General features: G+C 44.8%; 1 protein-coding gene across 6 annotated transcripts in view; it reads right to left on the bottom strand.

Annotated features, from left to right (window-relative positions):
• RERE (arginine-glutamic acid dipeptide repeats) overlaps nucleotides 1-21676 on the bottom strand; it is a 476263-nt gene that overhangs the window by 84042 nt on the left and 370545 nt on the right. The gene's annotated exons all lie outside the window — the stretch shown is intronic.

Raw genomic sequence — 21676 nt, 5'->3', positions numbered from 1 at the left:
TGTTCACTATTATATCCCCAGCACCTAGAACAGCACTTGATAACACATAGCAGGTGCTTGATAACCAGTAGCTCAGTACAAGAATGTATCTGGAGGTGACTGGGCTTAGTCTTCCTCCAAGGCTATTTGACCTGTCATCATCTGTTCTCCAGTTTGACTCAACATCTCTTGATATATATTCATTGCACTGTTAAGTTTCTAACGTCTAACTACTACCGACAAAACCATTAGATGTTCTTAGTTCAAACCCACTAGAGGAACTACGCCATCCCCTCCGTGATGCCAGCTCAGCATCCAGAGTAGAGCCAGTGATTTCCTTCATCAACACACCTGCATGCCAAAACCCTTCCCAGGAGGTCTCAAATATCAAATAAAAGTTACTCCATTTTTCATTCAAAGACCATGTGCCCAATGGGAAAATGACCTCATGCTAGTGGTTTAAATAGCAGCTGCACCCACTAACACAGCCCATTGAGCTATCCTATAGATACATCTCTGTCAGTGCCCCTCTGGGTCTAGATAATTATACTGAATACACTCAAGTCCTTTCATTATTGCAAGCCCAACAGAAAGTGTTGCCACTGGGCGAATATCAGAAAACATGCATCAATGCACTTTCAAGTAAAATGAGAACTGGCTAGTTAAGCAGCAGCATTAACAGATGTAGAGATCGCACCAGCCAAATGCCTCTTGCCAATTATGTCCACACAGCTACACCCAAATTAAAAATAACCCAACACGGCCGGGTGCGTTGGCTCATGCCTGTAATCCCAGCACTTTGGGAGGCTGTGGCAGGCAGATGACGAGGTCAGGAGTTTGAGACCAGCCTGGCCAACATGGTGAAACCCCATCTCTACTAAAAATACAAAAATTAGTCGGGCGTGGTGGCGTGTGCCTGTGGTCTCAGCTCCTTGGGAGGCTGAGGCAGGAGAATCACTTGAACCAGGGAGGCGGAGTTGCAGTGAGCCGAGATTGTGCCACTGCACTCCAACCTGGGCAACACAACGAAACTCAATCTCAAATAAATAAATTAATTAATTAAATAACCCAACACTCATGACAGAACCCAAACGGGCATGGAAGGCTCCTTCCCTCCCTACAATATCACCCTACAGTCTCTACATAAATGCCCCTGTAAAGTGGCTCCTAAGTAGGTCATTAAAATGTTCACCTTTCCTTGGCAAAGTAGATCTTAACACAGGAGGAAAGAGAAATAAGCTAAAAAAAGAAATGTGGATTGTCCAGAAGTTACAAGGGAACAAAAAAGTAGAAATCCTTAGCAAGAAAACCTTTTGCAAAAACTGTAATTAAAGGAATCTAGACCAGTGGTTGCCCGATAGAAATATAAGCCAAAAATGTAAGTTTTACTTTTCTAGTAACCATATTTTAAAAAGAAACAGGTAAAGTTAATTGAAATGTTTTATTTAACTCAATAGATCAAAAATATTATCATTTCAACATGTAATCAATATAAAAGTTAGTAATGAAATATTTTACATTCTTTTTCTTCCTGCTCAGTCTTTGAAATCAGTGTGTATTTTACACTGACTGCGCATGTATACTTGGGCCAGCACATTTCAGATGCTCAACAGCCACAAGAGACCAGTGGTTACCATATTGGAAAGCACAGGTCTAGAATAATCCTAACTTCTTTTTTTGTAAAATACTAAAACATCCAAAGCACTCCAAGTTTTCTATTAGGGAGGCAAAGTATATTGTTAGAATCATGGGCAATGATACCATAAATTCCTAAAATAAAATCACATAGGGCTGTTATTTCAAATTACGTAAAACTTGTCTTCCAGAAGAACTCGACCAAATGCCAAAGTTCTTAAGATCTGCCCCACTTCCCATACAAGGGAAACTGAAGACCCCAACGGGCACCAGGGCCTTCCGTCAGCTCCTGACAGAGGAGGGGCTCCTGGATTTTGTTTCCCCTTCATGACAATACAACATGGGACTGGGTTCCTAATTTGACTCTGTTCATTTAAAGAACGATCTCAAAGAAGAAAGGAAAATCAATGACCCCTTTAGGAAATGTAGTCCAGGGTTGGGGTGGAGGGAGCATTTCAATGACAAAAGCCAAACCTCAGTCATAATGCAGATCCCTAACAGGTGGTCATTGGTTTTTTTTCTTTTTTTCTTTTTCTTTTTCCTTTTTTGAGATGGAGTCTCGCTCTGTCGCCCTGGCTGGAGTGCAGTGGTGCGATCTCGGCTCACTGTAAGCTCCACCTTCCTGGTTCACGCCATTCTGCCGCCTCAGCCTCCCAAGCAGCTGGGACTACAGGCGCCCGCCACCATGCCCGGCTAATTTTTTTGTATTTTTAGTAGACACGGGGTTTCACCGTGTTAGCCAGGATGGTCTCAATCTCCTGACCTCGTGATCCGCCTGCCTCAGCCTCCCAAAGTGCTGGGATTACAGGTGTGAGCCACCGCGCCTGGCTTTTTTTTTTCTGTTACAGGTACTCTGGTCTCCCGCCTACCCCAACCCCATGCAGGATGGCTATCCTCGTGCAGGACGGCTGTGACTTTCAAGAGAGTCCCCAAGGGAGAGTCCCAAGATCAGAGGCTGATAATGGGTCCCACCACAAGGCTATGCTGCTGGCTTTTGTTTGGAACAACAGCGCTCCCATGATACCTCACTCTTGCTGAAAATATTGGTAATACGGGAGCATGAACACAGCTGTGTGTAAATTACACACGCAAACAGATTAGATCTGTATATTTATAAGGAATACAAACATACTAATAGCTCATTTACATACACAGCTGGATACACTGGGCTGCATGCAGAGGGGTTTGAGTTCCAAAATATTTCTCTAAAATTTTACAAAAAAAAATGCTCAGGTTACTGCTAAGCCAGGCTGCTCCCCCCACCCTCATACAGTATGTCCCCAGAAATAGAGTCCTTTTCATCCTTATTTGAGATGCTATGAAGGAGAAACCTCAACAAGAGCTGTTAGATTTCACTTTTATGATTATTTATTATTTTTAGAGACAGGGTCTTGCTCTGCCACCTAGGCTGCAGTGGTATGATCATAGCTCACTGTAACGTGGAGCTTCTGGGCTCAAATGATCCTCCTGGCTCAGCCTCCCAAGTAGTTCAGACTACAGAGGTATGTGTCAGTCACCATGCCCAGCTGATTTTAAAATATTTTTTTGTAGAGACAGGGTTCTCACTATGTTGCCCAGGCTTGGTTTTGAACTCTTGATTTCAAGCAATCCTGCTCCCTCAGCCTCCCAAAGAGTTGGGATTATGGGCATGAGCCACTGTGCCCAGCCAGATCTCACTCTGATAGGAAAAAAATTATAGGATAATTTTCAGTTTAAAGGATGCATATACATATGAAGAGGGAGACCTACTAAAACATCTGTTACAACAGCATATAGTAAGGCAGAATCTTTGCATTTTCAAAATGTTTTCATAAACTTTATTTTTTAGAGCAATTTTAGGTTCACAGCAAAATGGAGCACAAGGTATAGGGATTTCCCATATAGATGGGTCTTTGAATTTTTTAGCTAATTTTGAAAAATTGGGAGAAGAGCAATCAGCATTTTGTGCTCACTATATTAAACCTGGGAGAGCTGGGCTCTGATTCTACGTCTGATTCTACCAAGGCCTCAGTTTACCTCTGATGGTATCACAAGTACTCAAATTTAGCATTTAAAAATACTAACTTTTAAAATATTGAGTGTTCCAGTAAAATAGTTCAAGGAAAAAAAGGTAATAATCCAACTAAGAAAAAAATATTAACTTATACATATCTGGATAATAAGACTCATTACAGGCCCTAATTTTATTATTTAAAATGTTTACAACAAAGTTCTCTGATATTCTCCCTCTCTCTTTTTGCCTTGATATGGTGTCTCTAAACTCCTGGTTTAAAAAAGAAAAAGGGTCCATTTCTGAGGCTTGGGTTTACTGTACTTACAGTTCCACCAATAAATCATCTCCCAATCTGGGCTGGAGAAGCACTGGCCACGGTTTGATTGCTCCAGCCCCAGGTTGCCAGGCAACCCACACAAGGGGGAAGTCTGAGAACCGCTGACAGATAGCCAAGTGGCTGAAACAACAGACTTCTCTCTGTCAAAAATGTGTTTGAGAGAGCCACTTGCCCACCTCTGCTCTCTGCTAAACACTACATGATTGTAAAATCAAAATCAAAAGGCCACTGTAATAAAAACACACTTCCTGTTCAATTACTAATTGTTCTAAAGCTGTGGGGAGGCCCAGATCCTACAGTGTATGGCAACAGAAATGCGATACTGTAAATGAGATAAAGCCAGCAGCATGCAAGAAACCTGATCTAAATGCATCTCTGCAGCTTTCAAGTCAGGGGAGCTGGTGCGTGGAGGAATCAACTGCCTAAGAAAGCACCAGGAAGAAAATAATGAATGTCAAGATGTTAAAGAAACAAAGCAAACAATAACTATGAAGCTAGAGGTCAAGACTACTTAGTAATAAAACCAAGAACATTCTCCCTTGTTTTGAAGCACAATCCGGAGGCAATGGAAGTTTTCTCCCTCAGAGATGGGAAGGAGGAGCAAGGAAGGTCGATGACCCTTGGGAACCACACCCCTTGGCGGTTCCAGGTGGATTCCCTGATAACTGACTGTAAATGGGATTATAGGAAATAGCAGCATCCTTAGGATAATGCGGGTCAATAATAGGTCTGAGAGTCTAATGCAACATTTAAAATACCTATGGTGCGAGCTGGGCACAGTGGTTCACGCCTGTAATCACAGCACTTTGGGAGATCGAGGTGGGTGGATCACCTGAGGTCAAGAGTTTCCTGGCCAAAACAGTGAAACCCCAACTCTACTAAAAATACAAAAAATTAGCTGGACGTGGTGGCAAAAGCCTGTAATCCCAGTTACTGGGGAGGCTGAGGCAGGAGAATTGCTTCAATCTGGGAGGCAGAGGTTGCAGTGAGCTGAGATCATGCCATTGCACTCCAGCCTGGGCAACAAGAGTGAAACTCTGTCTCAAACAAACAAACAAACAAAAAATACCCATGATGCATGTACCAAGCCAGTAATACTCTGCCCAACACCAACACCATGCAGCATCCTTCCATGAAACCACTGTATTGAAACTGTCATCCTGGACTTTGGAAACTATCTGTGGTATGTGGAAGGGGCCAGCACTGAGTGCACAGTTCTTTATCTCTTTTGTGCCATGGACCCTTCGGCAGTCTGGTAAAGCCTAACTCCTTCTAAAAATGGTTTATGGCCAGGCACAGTGGCTCACGCCTGTAATCCTAGCACTTTGGGAGGCCGAGGCAGGTGGACACGAGGTCAGGAGATCGAGACCATCCTGGCCAATACGGTGAAACTCTGTCTCTACTAAAAATACAAAAAAATTTCTGGGTGTGATAGTGCATGCCTGTAATCCCAGCTACTCAGGAGGCTGAGGCAAGAGAATCGCTTGACCCAGGGAGTCGGAGGTTGCAGTAAGCCGAGATCACGCCACTGAACTCCAGCCTGGCAACAGAGTGAGACTCCATCTTATAAAAAAAAAAAAAAAAAAAAAAAGGCTGGGCATAGTGGCTCACGTCGGTAATCCCAGCACTTTGGGAGGCTGAGGACAGCAGATCACCTGACGTCAAGAGTCAAGAGTTTGAGACCAGTCTGGCCAACATGGTGAAACCTAGTCTCTACTAAAAATACAAAAAAAAAAATTAGCTGGGCGTGGTAGTGCACGCTTGTAGTCCCAGCTACTCAGGGAGGCTGAGGCAGGAGAATCGCTTGAACCCAGGAGGCGGAGGTTGCAGTGAGCCAAGACTGTGCCACTGCACTCCAGCTTGGGTGACAGAGGGAGACTCCATCTCAAAAAAAAAAAGAAAGTATGCCAGAGTAATGTAAGTACTCTATGAACACATTCAATAACAAGAGCTAGCAGAGGGTTTTCTTCAGTTCTGGCAGGTTTTTTGTTTTTGGGGGTGAGGGGGCTGTTTTGCTTTATCATGTGACCTCAGATGATAAACCCTTGGAGGGCAAGGATAGCAAGTTTTTCATCATTCATCTCCAACGCAATGTGCAGCCTGGTTTCCTGCCCGAAGCTTCCAAACTAGCCCTCTCTACACCACTAGCCCAGCTCCTATAGGGGCCTGGGTTTCCTTGACTCTCCCAGTGCCCAGAATTGGGTCTGGCATATAAGAGGTGTAAGACCATATTCCGCAAAATGGTATGTATGGACACAAAAGACACTTTTTTCCTATGTTCTCTTTCCGACAATCCATCAGCCTGAGAAGGCACACGCTCCTGTGAGGGGATGCAGCCTCTCTTCTTCTACCCCCACCACTGCCCCCCTCTCACTTCACAAAGGCAGCCTCCTCTCCCCCGCTCCCATCTGGAAGGCTACCGGGCAGCACTGCCCCAGGGGCACTGAACAAGGGGACAATTTAAAACATTGACAGTGGTGCTGACACAGTGCCTAGCTCTGAGGTCAGGATGAGAAAGACTCCACAAGTCAGATACTTTCTGATTCTCTGCTTTCAACAAATCACAAGGAGGTCCTAGCAGAAGTGTCATCTGACAGATTACAGAAAATCAGTCTGATGACAAATTATACTTTTGGCATTACTATGGAAACAATTCAAATAACTGAGTGACACTATAACAAAACCATCATTCCCATCTACTTATTCATGTAGACAAGGTTTCTGGGCACTTATGTGTTTAAAAAAAACCCATACAATGTATTTCCAATAAATGTTAAGCAAAAATTAAAATTATATCAACATTTACAATATTTCGTTGTTTTCATCAACTGTGCTCTAATAATTATAATTTGAAAAAAAGTTTCTTCTATACTTAGAGCTTTATTATTAAAGGAAGTAAGGTCGGGCGCGGTGGCTCAAGCCTGTAATCCCAGCACTTTGGGAGGCCGAGACGGGCGGATCGCGAGGTCAGGAGATCGAGACCATCCTGGCTAACACGGTGAATAACCATACACCCGATTTCAATACACACACTTTTTGTTGCAGGGAAGTACTAAAGGTCAATCTGACACTAGACTTTCAAGCATAAAATGTATCACCTTAGTATAAAGTCCCTGGGGAAGTGAATGGAAATAAAAATTAAAGGGGGAAAAGAGTAAGATGCAACATTAGACTGCTTTTAACTCAAATGTGGGAACAAAGAAATGACTTAAAGTTGGAATTTATACTTAAAAGGGAAGCAGAGCAAAGAAGTTTGGAACATTTGCACCCTGGCAATGTGGCAAAGAAAGAAAAGCTTTTGGTCGGGCGTGGTGGCTCACGCCTTTGGGAGGTCGAGGCGGGCGGATCACGAGGTCAGGAGTTCGAAACCAGCCTGGCCAACATAATGAAACCCCATCTCTACTACAGATACAAAAAATTAGCCAGGCATGGTGGTGGGCGCCTGTAATTCCAGCTGCCCGGGAGGCTGAGGCAGGAGAATCGCTTGAACCCAGGAGGCAGAGGTTGCAGTGAGCCGAGATCGCACCACTGCACTCTAGCCTGAGCAACAGGAGAGACTCCATCTCAAAAAAAAAAAAAAAAAAAAAAAGCTTTCTCAGGAGAGAAATTCGGGCAGGCTGTAAGGCAATCACTTGCTAGAGATATTTGCGTAACTAAAGGGGAGCCAAGGGCTGATATCCAAGACAAAGAGGGAAAGGCTTTGAGGGCATTTCAAAGACCTTCCCAGCAGCCCCTCCTATCATAGGATCAGAAACCTAAGAGGAAATAGTTTCCAGGGCCAGGCTTGGGGTTTGCTGCCCTCTGCAGCCTTGGGACACTGCTTCCCACAGGCCCCTCTGGCTACATCCTTGGCTCAAAGGGCCTCTGATATAGCTCAGGCTGCTGCTTCAGAGGGTGCAAGCCAGAGGTCTGTGGCAGCTTCCAGGTGGTGTTAAGTCTGCAGGTGTACAGAGTGCAGGAGCGATGGAGGCTTGGCAGCCTCTGCCAAGATTTCAGAGGATGTATCAGATGCCCAGTCCAGAGGCCTGCTGCAGGGATGGAGCCCTCACACAGATATTCTACTAGGGCAGTGTGGATGGGAAATGTGGGGTTGGAGGGCCCACACAGAGTCTCCACTGGGGCACTGCCTAGTGGAGCTGTGGGAAGGGGCCATTGTCTTCCAGACCCAGGAATGGTAGATCCATCAGCAGCTTGCACTGTATGCCTGGAAAAGCTGCAGGCACTCAAAGCCACAGAGGTGGAACTGCCCAAGGCCTTGGGAGTCGCCACCCCCCACCCTGCCCATCAGTGCGCCCAGGATGTGGCAAATGGAGTCAAGGGCTATTTTGGAGCTTGAAGATTTAATGATTGCCCTGCTGGGTTTAGGACTTGCATTGGGCTCAATGCGCCCCTTTCTTTTGACTGATTCCTACCTTTTGGAATGGGAATGTTTATCCAATGCCTATACCCGCATTGTATCTTAGAAGTAAATAATTTGTTTTTGATTCTACAGGCTCACAGGCGGAAGAGACTTGCCTTGTCCCAGATGAGACTTAGGACTTTTGAGTTTATACTAGAATGAGGTAAGACTTTAGGGGACTATTGACAAGGGATAACTGTATTTTGTAATGTCAGAAGGACATGAGGTTTGCGGGAAGCCAGGAATGGAATGATATAGTTGGAGTATTTGTCCCCTCCCAAATCTGATGTTGAAATGTAATCCCCAGTGCTGGAGATGGGGCCTGGTGGAAGGTGACTGGATCACGCGGATGGATCTCTCATGGTTTAAGCAACATCCTCTGGGTGCTGTCCTTGCAATAGTGAGTGAGTTCTTGTAAGACCTGTTTGTTTAAAAGTGTGTGGCAGCCCCATCCCCTTGCTCCTTCTTCCACCATGTGATGTGGTGTTCCCGCTTCAGCGTCCGCCTTAAGTAAAAGCTCTCTGAGGCCTCCCTAGGAACTGCGCAGATGTTGGTGTCATGCTTGTACAGCCTATACGACTGTGAACCAATTAAACGTGTTTTCTTTATTTAAAAAAAGGATGATAATGGGCATAAATCACTATGGTATTTAAAATTCACTTTTAATATTTAAAAGAGTGATGGGACAATTTTATTTTTAAATGTCAATGTCTGGAATGTTAGAAGTTATATCCTTATGATAAAAAAAAAAAAAAAGGCCAGGTGTGGTGGCTCACGCTTGTAATCCCAGCACTTTGGGAGGCTGAGGCGGGCAGATCACAAGGTCAGGAGATCGAGACATCCTGGCTAACATGATGAAACCCCATCTCTACTAAAAATACAAAACAATTAGCCAGGTGTGGTGGCGGGTGCCCATAGTCCCAGCTAGTTGGGAGGCTGAGGCAGGAGAATGGTGTGAACCCGGGATGTGGAGCTTGCAGTGAGATGGAGCCACTGCACTTAAAAAAACAAAACAAAACAAAACAAAAAAGGTCAATTTAAATTTGGGAGTGGGTATGTGCTTTTAGGCAAAATTCTTTTAGGGGTTTCATAGGGATAAAACTTTTTTTAAGCTTTGTATCTACCTAAAGGAAGACCCATAAATTCTTTGGGGTACCAAGCATGCTTCCACATCTCAGCTATATTTAGTCTGGTTTCACCTAACAGAACCAAACTAGGGTCACTGAAAACACTTTCTTGAACCAAGACAGGCTGCACCATGGAAGATCTTGCAGTATGTAACTGCTGTTCCACCAAGGTACAGACTTTTATTTGAATTCCAAAGCTGACTATGGCTCTATTCAAGGACAGTAAAAAGCACAAATTCCTCAGTGTGCCAATTAAAGTGCTTGGCACCTTCCATTCTGTCACTTCAGCCTGGACACTCGCATACCCACACCACACCCGAGCATCCGGACTCTTTTTTCCTTATTTTTCAGCCATCATCTACACATGCAGATGGGCCAGCCCCAATGCTCAGTGGTTGAAGAAACTAATCTTCATGAGCAGGAAATTACCGAGGTGATCTTGCTTCTGAACCAACTGCACAAGAGAGACAGACAATTGTCTTCCATCATCAACCACCTGGGGTGGGAACCTCACTTTTTTTTTTAATACTTTAAGTTCTGCGATACGTGGGCAGACGTGCAGGTTTGTTACATATGTTTACACGTACCATGGTGGTTTGCTGCACCCATCAACCCATCATCTACATTAGGTATTTCTCCTAATGCTCTCCCTCCCCGAGCCCCCCACCCCCCAACAGGCCCTGGTGTGTGATGTTCCCCTCCCTGTGTCCATGTGTTCTCATTGTTCAGCTCCCACTTATGAGTGAGAACATGTGGTGTCTGGTTTTCTGTCCTTGTGTTAGTTTTCATAGTGTTGATGGTCTTTACAATTTGGCATGTCTTTGCAGGGGCAGGCACCAGTTGTTCCTTTCCATGTTTAGTGCTTACTTCAGGAGCTCCTGTAGGGCAGGCCTGGTGGTGACAAAATCTCTCAGCATTTGCTTGTCTGTAAAGGATTTTATTTCTCCTTCGCTTATGAAGCTTAGTTTGGCTGGATATGAAATTCTGGGTTGAAAATTCTTTTAAGAATGTTGAATACTGGTCCCCACTATCTTCTGGCTTGTAGGGCTTCTGCAGAGAGATCTGCTGTTAGTCTCATAATGGGCTTCCTTTTGCGGGTAACCCAACCTTTCTCTCTGGCTGCCCTTAATATTTTTTTCTTTCATTTCAACCTTGGTAAATCCAAGATTATGTGTCTTGGGGTTGCTCTTCTCGAGAAGTATCTTTGTGGTGTTCTCTGTATTTCCTGAATTTGAATGTTGGCCTGTCTTGCTAGGTTGGGGAAGTTCTCCTGGATAATATCCTGAAGAGTGTTTTCCAACTTGGAAATTAACATTCTCCATTTTAATTTTAGGTACACAAATCAAACACAGGTTTGGTCTTTTCAGATAGTCCCATATTTCTTGGAGGTTTTGTTCGTTTTTCTTTTTTTTTTTTTTTTTAGAGTCTCGCTCTGTCACCCAGGCTGGAGTGGTGGCACAACCTCGGCTTACTGCAAGCACTGCCTCCGGGTTCACACCATTCTCCTGCCTCAGCCTCCCAACTTGCTGGGACTACAGGCGCCCACCACCATGCCCAGCTAATTTTTTTGTGGGTTTTTAGTAGAGACGGGGTTTTACCATGTTAACCAGGATGGTCTCAATCTCCTGACCTTGTGATCTGCCCACCTCGGCCTCCCAAAGTGATGGGATTACAGTCTTGAGCCACCGCGCCCAGCCTGTTCATTTCTTTTCATTCTTTTTTCGCTAATCTTGTCTTCACGCTTTATTTCATTAAGGAGATCTTCAATCTCTGATATCCCTTCTTCTGCTTGATCAATTCGGCTATTGATACTTGTGCATGCTTCACGAAGTTCTCCTAATGTGTTTTTCAGCTCCATCAGATCTTTTATGTTCTTCTCTAAACTGGTTATTCTAGTTAACAATTCCTCTATCCTTTTTTCAAGGTTCTTAGCTTCCTTGCATTGGGTTAGAACATGCTCCTTTAGCTCGGAGGAGTTTGTTATTACTCACCTTCTGAAGCCTACTTCTGTCAATTTGTCAAAGTCATTATCCATCCAGTTTTGTTCCCTTGCTGGCAAGCAGTTGTACTCCTTTGGAGAAGAGGTGTTCTGGTTTTTGGAATTTTCAGTCTTTTTGCGTTGTTTTTTCCTCATCTTCATGGATTTATCTACCTTTGGTCTTTGATGTCGGTGACCTTCAGATGGGGTTTCTGTGTGGATGTCCTTTTTGTTGATGTTGATGCTATTCCTTTCTATTCGTTAGTTTTCCTTCTAACAGTCAGGCCCCTCTGCTGCGGGTCTGCTGGAGTTGTCTGGAGGTCCACGCCAGACCCTGTTTGCCTGGGTATCAACAGCGGAGGCTGCAGAACAGCAAAGGTTGCTGCCTGAGGAACCCCAGTTTTACACAGAGGTAAAATCTACCAAGCATGTGGATTCCAAGGTTTCGTTTCAGCTCCAGTGGAGGCTGTGCTGTGTTAACCATGTATGCAATGGACACAGAAGAGTGTGTGTGAGGCACTTGCCTGCATCTGCCACCCCAGCTCCAGATCCAACTCGAGCCAGGCCCTGCCTGCTTCTCCGAATACATCCTGCACTCTCTATGTCTCCTCACAGGGTAGTTCCATGGTCTGCGGAGCCGCTATTGGGTGAGGTGATCTGACTTGGATTCCTGAGTACTTCCACTCACCACTGCTGCAGCTCTGAACAAATTTCCTTCCTATCTCATGCCTATGTCATGTCATACTCCTGTGTTTCCATCTTTCTGTGTACCCCATGGAACTTCCCCATTCTGCCCAGCACTATGTTCTGGGCATCTAAGTCCACCACTGCCATTAGAACATCATCTCCTTGAAGTGAGGAGTTCCTGTTCAGGGCCATCTGGAAGCCTCTGCACATGAGAGGCATTTAATAAATGTTTCTTCAATGACGTTTCCTATTATCAGTATCTGGGCCTTTCAGAGCCAGAAGAGGACTATTTAATTATTATTACTCTCATTTCTTAGTGAAAGGACCAGTGACTCTCCCAAGGTACAGCAACTGGTCTAGGGCACAGACTCAACCAGAAAGCGGTTTTACCAACACTTTTGCCTTCCCAGCATAAATATTCTAAAGAAAATAATTACTGCGTTTTCCACAGATAGATGAAGAGTTATCTGAAAAAAGTAGAAGTGAGGGAAGGGAATAAAAAGAGGGGGAAGAAAAAGGCCAGGCACAGTGGCTCATGTCTGTAATCCCAGTACTTTGGGAGGCCAAGGCAGGCGAATCATGAGGTCAGGATTTGGAGACCAGCCTGGCCAACATGGTAAAACCCCATCTCTACTAAAAATACAACAATTAGCTGGGCGTGGTGGCACACACCTATAGTCCCAGCTACTTGGGAGGCTGAGGCAGGAGAATCTCTTGAACCCTGGAGGCGGAGGTTGCAATGAGCCGAGATCATTGTACTCCAGCCTGGGCTACAGAGCGAGACTCTGTCTCAAAAAAACAAACAAACAAAACAAAAAACAAAAAAGGAGGAAGAACCAGAATTTCTTGTTTTTGAAAAACCACAAACTGAAGAATGACCGGACACGATGTCAGCACCACTCACACAGGAAAACCTCACGCACGAAACCTCACAGGACAGCACTGTAGCTCTTTCGCTTGGTTAACTTGGGGACAGCCCTGAGACACGAGATCGGCCTTTATGGCCTTCTTCCCAGGCTGGTGGAAGATCAGGCTGCTCTGACTCCAGGCCAGCTGGGATTGGCGGGGCCTCTCAACACACTCAAGAATGGCTAACGGCAGGCAGAAACATCTTGTGGCCTAATAAAGGATCAAAGACATGTTCCTTACAGAGAGGAAATGAATTATCCACACATCCAGCTCCTTCATGTCTTTTGTTTGTTTGTTTTTGGCTCTTTGGCCTGTTTGGATAAAACATATTACACTGAGGAAGCATCAAAGAAAGTGAAACGACGGTGACATTTAAAGGGAACTCCGTCGGCTAGACGGAGCCCCATTTTGGGTTCAGCTCCAACTTCTCCCTGTTCTCTCTCCTGGCCATGGGGAGTATTCATCCACAGCTGACATAAGATTATCAGCAAAAATTTTAACAAGAACCAGACCTTTCTCTTCTAATCTTTTCCCCAATCCAAAATGTCATGAAAAAACCTGAAAGAATATTGTTAGAATTTAAAAATACTCTATTATTGTGTCCCTCATGCTGAAAAATGCACATCTAGGTATGAAAAACGCATAGACTGCTCTGTCAAAGACCACTACGTGATTGCACTTCCATAGCAGAGGTCCCGTCTTTCCTTTCAGCTAAATTTAATCTGTTCTAAACTCTGAAAGTTATTGAGTCCTAAAGACATTTATTTAGCAGGTCCTAACAATGAGCAGTTTATAGGCAATTGTGAAACATGACCACAAAGATTATTGGATGGGGGTCAAGTAATTTGAATTTCTCGAAAAACACAGATCACTCTTGACTGACATGAATGATCAGTGGTATCATTTACCCAGAATTACTTAAGAAAGAATAGTAACATGGAATGAGAAGCTCCTTCTACCCTGAAGGAGGCACTTTTATAGCTATACAATGTCTACCCTACTCAGTCTCTGTGTGGCAAAACTAGTTTATCCTCCTCATGGCATCTACCTGAATTCATCTTATTTAAGTTAATTTGCTTATTTGTCTGTGGTCCCTATTAGAATGCAAATCTCTAGAATGAGAACAGTACCTCCATGGTTATTTCTATTCCCAGAGTTGAGAAGGTGCCTCGTACACAGTCACTACTCACTGAGTGACTGAGGAGAAAAACAGCAGGAATATATTCTACAGCCAACACTCAAATCTGCGATCTTAGTTCTACACAGTCTTCCATTCACAAAACTCGGTCTCCTCGCACCTTTCCACCACCTTCAACCTCTCCATATTAATGTACTTTGGCTCCATTTACCAGTTAATGATTTTGTGATCCCACTGAGGAGCCAGGAGCTCCAAGGAACAGCCACTGAGAAGCACAGCACCCAGCAGAGCTGCGTGTGGAGGCAACCCTCACCTCCCTCTCCATGGGACCTAAATGACCAGCACAGCACATGCTTCCTTCCTTTCCAGCCCTTCCTGTATTCCCAGCCCAGTCCAGACTAGACGTCCTTCTGACCAGATGCTCACCCTAGCAAATCCCAACCGACGCCTCACATGGACGTCCCTTAGAGACCTGCTGTCCTCTCAAACGCAGTTCTCCAAATGGCCTCATACCCCAACCCCCGAGTCCTGCTGCAACTTTAGCACTTTCAGATCCACACAGAATCCCTTTTAACCCTTCCAGTTATAGGAACAGAAGTTCAGTTTTGTCAACAGTAGCGATCCTGTCTCCCCGTCTCATCAACGATGCCCATTCGGGTTCCCTCATCAGTGTCAACCACTTGCCAAATCCATCTCCTCCTTATCCTGTGACCTGCACCAAAGTCTCTTCCTAGCTAGCTAAGCCTCTTCCTCTATCCTGCCTTTTGACAGCACTCTCAGGAACATGGAAAAGGTTGCCCACGGCCCTTCTAATAGTCTGTGTCTACCACTGTTGGTGCTTTTTATTCTAGCCTAGCCATCTACCCGGTAGCCATACCTAAGATGTGAAACTACAGACTTTCCCTATTTACTGCACAGCTACCATGACCCCCACAATATCCCTGTTCTTGACTGTCCTTCAACTCCTCTACCACTTCTGTACTGGTTTCCCATGTTCTCTATGCAGCCTGGGGCTTAACTATCCATTATTTCAACAATGCAGTCAATACTCATTACCTCAGCTGGGTGCGGTGGCTCACGCCTGTAATCCTAGCACTTTGGGAGGCTGAGGCCGGTGGATTACTTGAGGTCAGGAGTTGGAGACCAGCCTGGCCAACATGGTGAAACCCTGTCTCTACTAAAAATACAAAAATTAGCTGGGTGTGGTGGTGCACGCCTATAATCCCAGCTACTCAGGAAGCTGAGGCAGGAGAATCGCTTGAACCCCGAAGGCAGAGGGTGCAGTGAGCTGAGATTGTGCCATGGCCCTCCAACCTGGGTGACAAGAGCAAAACTCCATCTCAAAAAAGAACCAAAAAAGCCGGGCATGGTGGCTCACGCCTGTAATCCCAACACTTTGGGAGGCCGAGGCGGGAGGATCACCTGAGGTCCAGAGTTTGAGACCAGCCTGACCAACATGGAGAAACTAAAAATACTAAAAATACAAAATTAGCCGGGTGTGGTGGCACATGGCTGTAATCCCAGCTAATCCGGAGGCTGAGGCAGGAGAATGGCTTGAACCGGGGAGGTGGAGGTTGCTGTGAGCCGAGATTGCGCCACTGCACTCCAGCCTGGGCAAGAAGAGCGAAACTCCCTCTCCAAACAAACAAACAAAAAACAAAAACAAAAAATACTCCTTGCCTCAACATCCCAACCTCCCATCAATTTTCTAGCCCAATCTTCCACCTACTTTGGCTGCATATTAGTGTCCTAACATCCTGGGACATTGGAAACTTGTATCCCAGATGAATTAAATTGGACCCAAGTCTCTGTCTGTGTCTAAAGTTTCTCATGTGACTCCAGCGTGCATCTAACAGTGTGAAGTGCCGCTGTACACTGACAGCTCTCAACGTCTCTCACTAGGAGCATAGTCCTGATCCAGTCCAGTGGTTCTCAGGGCCTGGATGCCCACGTCCTACCCCAGGGATTATGCTCTGACTCGCTAGGGTACAGGCCAGCATCGGGGCATTTTCAAGTTCTCCCGATGACTCTAATGCACAGCCAACTTTACAAGATGTCCTCAGCCCACCTCCACTCTTCCAATGCTACTGCCAGATTGGTCTTCAAGGGCAGCTCCAGTCCTATCCTTCCCCACATTCAAAAATATATAATTTTTCATCATTTCCTGTTGAATTAAACATAAACTTCTCAGTCAAAAGTGGGAGGCTCTGAATTAGCTACCTCACATCCTCCCCTACCCATAAGCTTCACCCAAACTGGGCAACTTGCTACTAACCAATCATTCAAATTCTTTTAGCCCCTGTTCTCCAATTAACCTCTGTCAACTCTGCCCAGTGAAATTCTATCCATCCTTCAAGGTCCTCTCAAATAAGCCTCCTCTACAGCACCCTTCCTGATCTCCCTGTCCAAGAGCTGGGAGCAGCTGCTCACCTCGGCAGGCCCGGTGAGCCCCAGCGCACCATCTGAAGCAAAAGAGGCACTCAAAACAAGTTTCCAATTGTGTGGCTGCTGTCCCCTCTCTAGATTCTGTGGTGATAAATCCAACTCAAGCACTCATTTACACCCACTACCAAAATCAGTCAAGGATACCACAGTGGGATGGCATGTCGCCTGCCATACTGCCAAGCAATTACCAAGGTTGGTGGTAACCCCTGCAGAGATCTTAGCAGTGAAAGAACAAATGCAGTTTGTTTAAATTCAGTGATACGTTCCCTTCCTTTTGTACATAGAAATCAATGTTTTTTCTAAGTCTTGTTTCCAAAAAACTAAGCCAAAAAAAAAAAAGTCACTTGAATAATAGAAAAACAAACTAACAATGATGGGAACAGAAGATTCAACTAGAGGAAGAATTAATTATGAGAGCAAACAGCAGATGAAAGGGTCTCAAATATCCAGCAGAGTCCTGCACACAGAGTAGGTATGGAAACGCAGTGTAATTAAAATTCAGTATAAGGTGAAAAAGAAAGACCTTCCTTTTTCCATGTATATTTTTAAGGCAAATTTAAAGTTAATTATCCAGAAACAGACAAAAATGTTTGCTCTTCACCTTCAAGAATCCACCACTCCTTTTGTGCACCCCTACACATGCCTATTTTCATAACAATGGAATGCCTGAGTGCCTACGATATTCAAACCAGTGGAGAGTAGCATGGTGTGATGTTCACGGACTCCTCTAAATGTGTGAGCAAGCGGATTACGCATCTCAGAGTGTGGCCTAAAAGCAAGATAAATCTACGTGGATCATTTGAATGTTTTACAGATATTTAAAAAGAGAGGGAGAGAGAGGAAGGGAATGTGAGCTGATTATGAAGTCAGAGAATTTAATGAGGGAGACAAGCTACCAAGGTCAGATTGCTCTGGGGTCATCAACTTGGAAAGTGACTATGAAGCTGACAAAGAAGCTGGGCTGTCTCAAAGGACGGTCTGAAAATAATGTTCTCTTTTGTTATTGCTAAAGGACTGGAGAATTTCATTTCCATAGGCTGGACTGAATGGTAGGATCCCAAAAATCCAGAGTTCACCCCACTCTTTAAGCTGCTCTGAGAATTTGGAACAGCTCTGCCTAATGAAATCAAGACTCTCAACATGGGAGTGGTCACCACAGATCAGAGCTCCAGGTCTTCTCTAGGCAAAGCTCCTTTATTTCTTAGATTAATGTTAGGTGGGTTTTTGGTCCAAGTCAACCAGTTTCCCAAACCTTTGCTTATCAAGACCTCATTAGGCCAGGCATGGTGGCTCACACCTGTAATACTGGCACTCTGGGAGGCCAAGGTGGGCAGATCACTTGAGGTTAGGAGTTTGAGACCAGTCTGGCCAACACGGTGAAACCCTGTCTCTACTAAAACTACAAAAATTAGTCAGGCGTGGTGGTGCATGCCTGTAGTCCCAGCTACTAGGGAGGCTGAAGTGGTAGGATCATTTGAACCTGAGAGGCAGAGGTTGCAGTAAGCCGAGATTATACCATTGCACTGGTGCAGCCTGGGTGACAGAGCAAGACCCTGTCTCAAAAAAAAAAAAAAAACTTTTACAATTCATTTTCTAAAATTCTCTTTGAAAATCGGATAACCAAGCTTACTTAGCTCTGTCACCCTAATTAGTTAGAGGCCCTATCTGAAAAAAATTGTGTAATATTTAGGATGAATATGTCTGCTTAGAAAGCAGTTTAGTAGCAAATGTGTGATACCTACACAGATTTTAGTATTAAACACTGGTTCCCACAGAAGACTCCGGGCTGCTGTTGAGAGGAGCACACGGGACATGTTGAGAGGAGCACATGGGACAGAAGAGCACAGAGCACAGCTGTGGTGATGGGCCATCCTTCCTCCCACTCTGGTGCAGTCTATGGTACTCATTAGCCTGCATCTCTGTAGCCTGGCAGATTTGGTTTTATTGCTGCCAATGGCAAAGCTTAGAAAAATAAAAGTGTGATCAAAACTTACAAATCAGCTGCAAGGGAGATCCCAAGAACTTTCAGTAACAAAAGGACACTATTGTGTGTGTACGCACACATGCATGTGTATATGTGTTTTCAAATTTCTTAAACAGGAATGACTCTGTTAACTTTAGATAAATCATGTGGCCAATTTTTCACCTGGGAAGTGAAAGGATGGGGCAGGCAGCAGACCAAGATGGGCTTAATCCTGACCTCCTGTCAAACACAGCTGCCAGCACCTCAGAATTTCCTCTTCCCTTTCCTTCTCTTTTTCCTATCATTCCTTAGACATTAAAAAAAAAAAAAAAAAAAAAAACTGAAGACTTTCTGTGCATGGTGGCTCACACCTCTAATGCCAGCACTTTGGGAGGCCGAGGCAGGCAGATCACAAGGTCAGGAGTTTGAGACCAGCTTGGCCAACATGGTGAAACCCCCATCTCTACTAAAAATACAAAAATGGCTGGGCGTGGTGGTGTGCGGCTGTAATCCCAGCTCCTTGGGAGGCTGGGTCGGGAGGACTGCTTGAACCTGGGAGGCGGAGGTTGCAGTGAGCCAAGATTGCACCACTGCACTCCAGCCTGGGCGACAGAGTAAGACTTCATTTCATAATAAAACGAAACAAAAAAAAACCCCACAAAACTTAAGACTCAAGGAGGGGTGTGGGGAGACCATACTTCCTTGAGGCCACACAGGTGGCAGCCAATCTGGGTACTGATACCTGCAACTCTGACTCTCAGGCCAATTTTCTCTCCACAAACCACCAGGCCTATTTTTCCTGCTTTTACCCACCAACCCACCCCAAAAATGAGTTTTCCATATAGGAAAGAGAAGAGCCTGGCTTATCTTCTTCAGGAGGTAACTGTGCCTTCCCCAGAGAGCTCAGGTGCCAGGACATTAGCAGCCCTCAGACAGCAGAGCCAGAAGGGACACAGGGCAGTGGTGACGAAGCTGTTCAGGGCAACTGTGGGCATTCTCCTGTTTTAAGAATAACAATCTTCCTGGTGTTCTTAGCAGCATGATTCCTTTTTATTTTTTTTTTTTTTTATTTTTTAGAGACAGGGTCTCGCTCTGTCACCCAGGCTTGAGTGCAGTGGCGAGATCACGAGGGAGCACGATTCCTGAACTGGGAATAGTGCTGGGTTGTATGGGAAGGTGTGTTAGAAGAGCCAGATTCACCTGTGCTGCCCACTAAGCATTTTTCCTTCTCCATCAGTCACTCTCCCATAGTAGAACATCTCAACCACATGTATCATCAGTACACATCAGGTGATGTTGGCAATGAATGAGTTTTTAAAATTGGAATTTAGAAAATAAAACCATAAACTGGAAGGAGTTGGTTGCTCCTTCCAAAAGAAGCTACTGAGAGGAAAAGAACAGGGACAAATCCAGTTAATCAATGCTCAAAGGAGAAGCCTTCCTAGACTGTGGCAGCTCAGGAGCTCAGGCGCTCAGCCAAAGAGGTCACTGCACTGAAGCAATGTGAGGTTTCTCTTCTGTTCCATCCACTCAAATGATATTTTCTGATTATCAATCCTGCTCCAGGTGCTGGGCCAGGTTCTGTGAATAAAAAAAGAATTAAACTACAACCCTGCCCTCAAGACTTCCTAGTTTTGTGTGGAGGCACCTAAATGAACTTGCCATCCTAACCTGGTGCAGCAGGGCCTGAAAACCGCAGTGACGTCCAGGCCTTCATCAGTCACGGGCCACTCCTCATTCTAAAGTGCCTCGTGAGCATCCTAACCTCTCATGAGAACAAGTGTTGGGGAAAGAAGAATATCAGTACACTACTAGGGAACACTAAGCTTGGCCCAGCATTCTAGTTAGTCAGTGCACGGAGCATCCATCCTCCAGACATTAAGAATAATCACCACAGGCCTAGAGCAAGCAAATGCCAGCCAACAAGGGAAGCTGGCCTCTTCTGTCAAACAGCAGTATTAGAGGGACTCTCCGCTGAGCTGAGTCTCAAAGCCAGGGTATTTGACTCAAGAAAGAGAGATTTTTGAGAAGACTCTTTTCATTAGGTGGTACAATTCAGAGCATGATATCTACAGTTTTAAGTTTTCCATAGTCTTCACTTCCTGAATTAAAATTTGTTAGGACAGGCTGATACAAGAGTAATGGCTACTCCAAGATAGAGGTACAGCAGGTACACTTTTCCTTCTAGGTATTTTCTTGCTTCTACTCAGGAAAAACAGCTCCTCTCACAAATGCTGCATTTATAGTAAACATATGTAGTAAATATTGTCTAAACCAGTTACTAAACAAAAAAGCTTCAATCTTGACACAATGAGAGGCTGCAGAAGTCAGAGGAATGCATGACTCAGAGTCCTACATAACTGAAGCTGTAAAAACACTGTTATGGGAGATATGCTGTTAGGAGGAAACAGAACAGTCCTCAAGAATTCCTCATTAATTTGATAATGTAATTTAACAGTGAGGTACAAAATAGGACTGAACATCTCTGGTCTAAGATCCTGGTGGCCTTCTGACTTCATCTTCTGCATCCACTCCGGGGCATCTTTGCTCTTCCTGGAACACACTCTCAGGCATGCTCCCACCTCAGGGCCTTTGCATTCCGTTTCCTTGGCCCAGAATTCTCTCCCCCTATATATCTGCAAGGCTAGCTTCCTCACTTTTTTAAGATCTTTACTCAAAAGTGAACTCTCCATGGCTACCTTAAGTAAAAGTTCAAGCCCTCTACCTGGTATTTCATACGGCTTTCCTGTGGACTAACACACTATACCTGTCACTTAGCAAGACTGTTTTAATCTATCCTCCTTCCCCACTACAATCTCAGCTCCATGAAGGCAGAGAATTTTGTCTGTTTTGTTCACTGCTGTATCACCTGGCAGAGTGTCAATGCTCTATCAACATTTCCAGAATGAAAGAAAGAAAGAATGAATGAATGAATTTCAACTAGTGATCTAAAATCAGAACTGAATGAGAAACTTGGTAAGCAGGAAGGAATCATTCTATCTTCATGTTCACACAGAGTCAACAATCACAGGAAGTTGGGAGGCCGGCTTGCCATCCGCCAAACTGACACCAAACGCAAGGAATGC

This window comes from Trachypithecus francoisi, unplaced genomic scaffold (genome assembly GCF_009764315.1).
Source record: "Trachypithecus francoisi isolate TF-2019V2 unplaced genomic scaffold, Tfra_2.0 Lachesis_group12, whole genome shotgun sequence".
NCBI classification, from domain to species: domain Eukaryota; kingdom Metazoa; phylum Chordata; class Mammalia; order Primates; family Cercopithecidae; genus Trachypithecus; species Trachypithecus francoisi.
The sequence above is the reverse complement of the archived record's forward strand: the minus strand, read 5'-3'. Positions and strand labels throughout refer to the sequence as shown.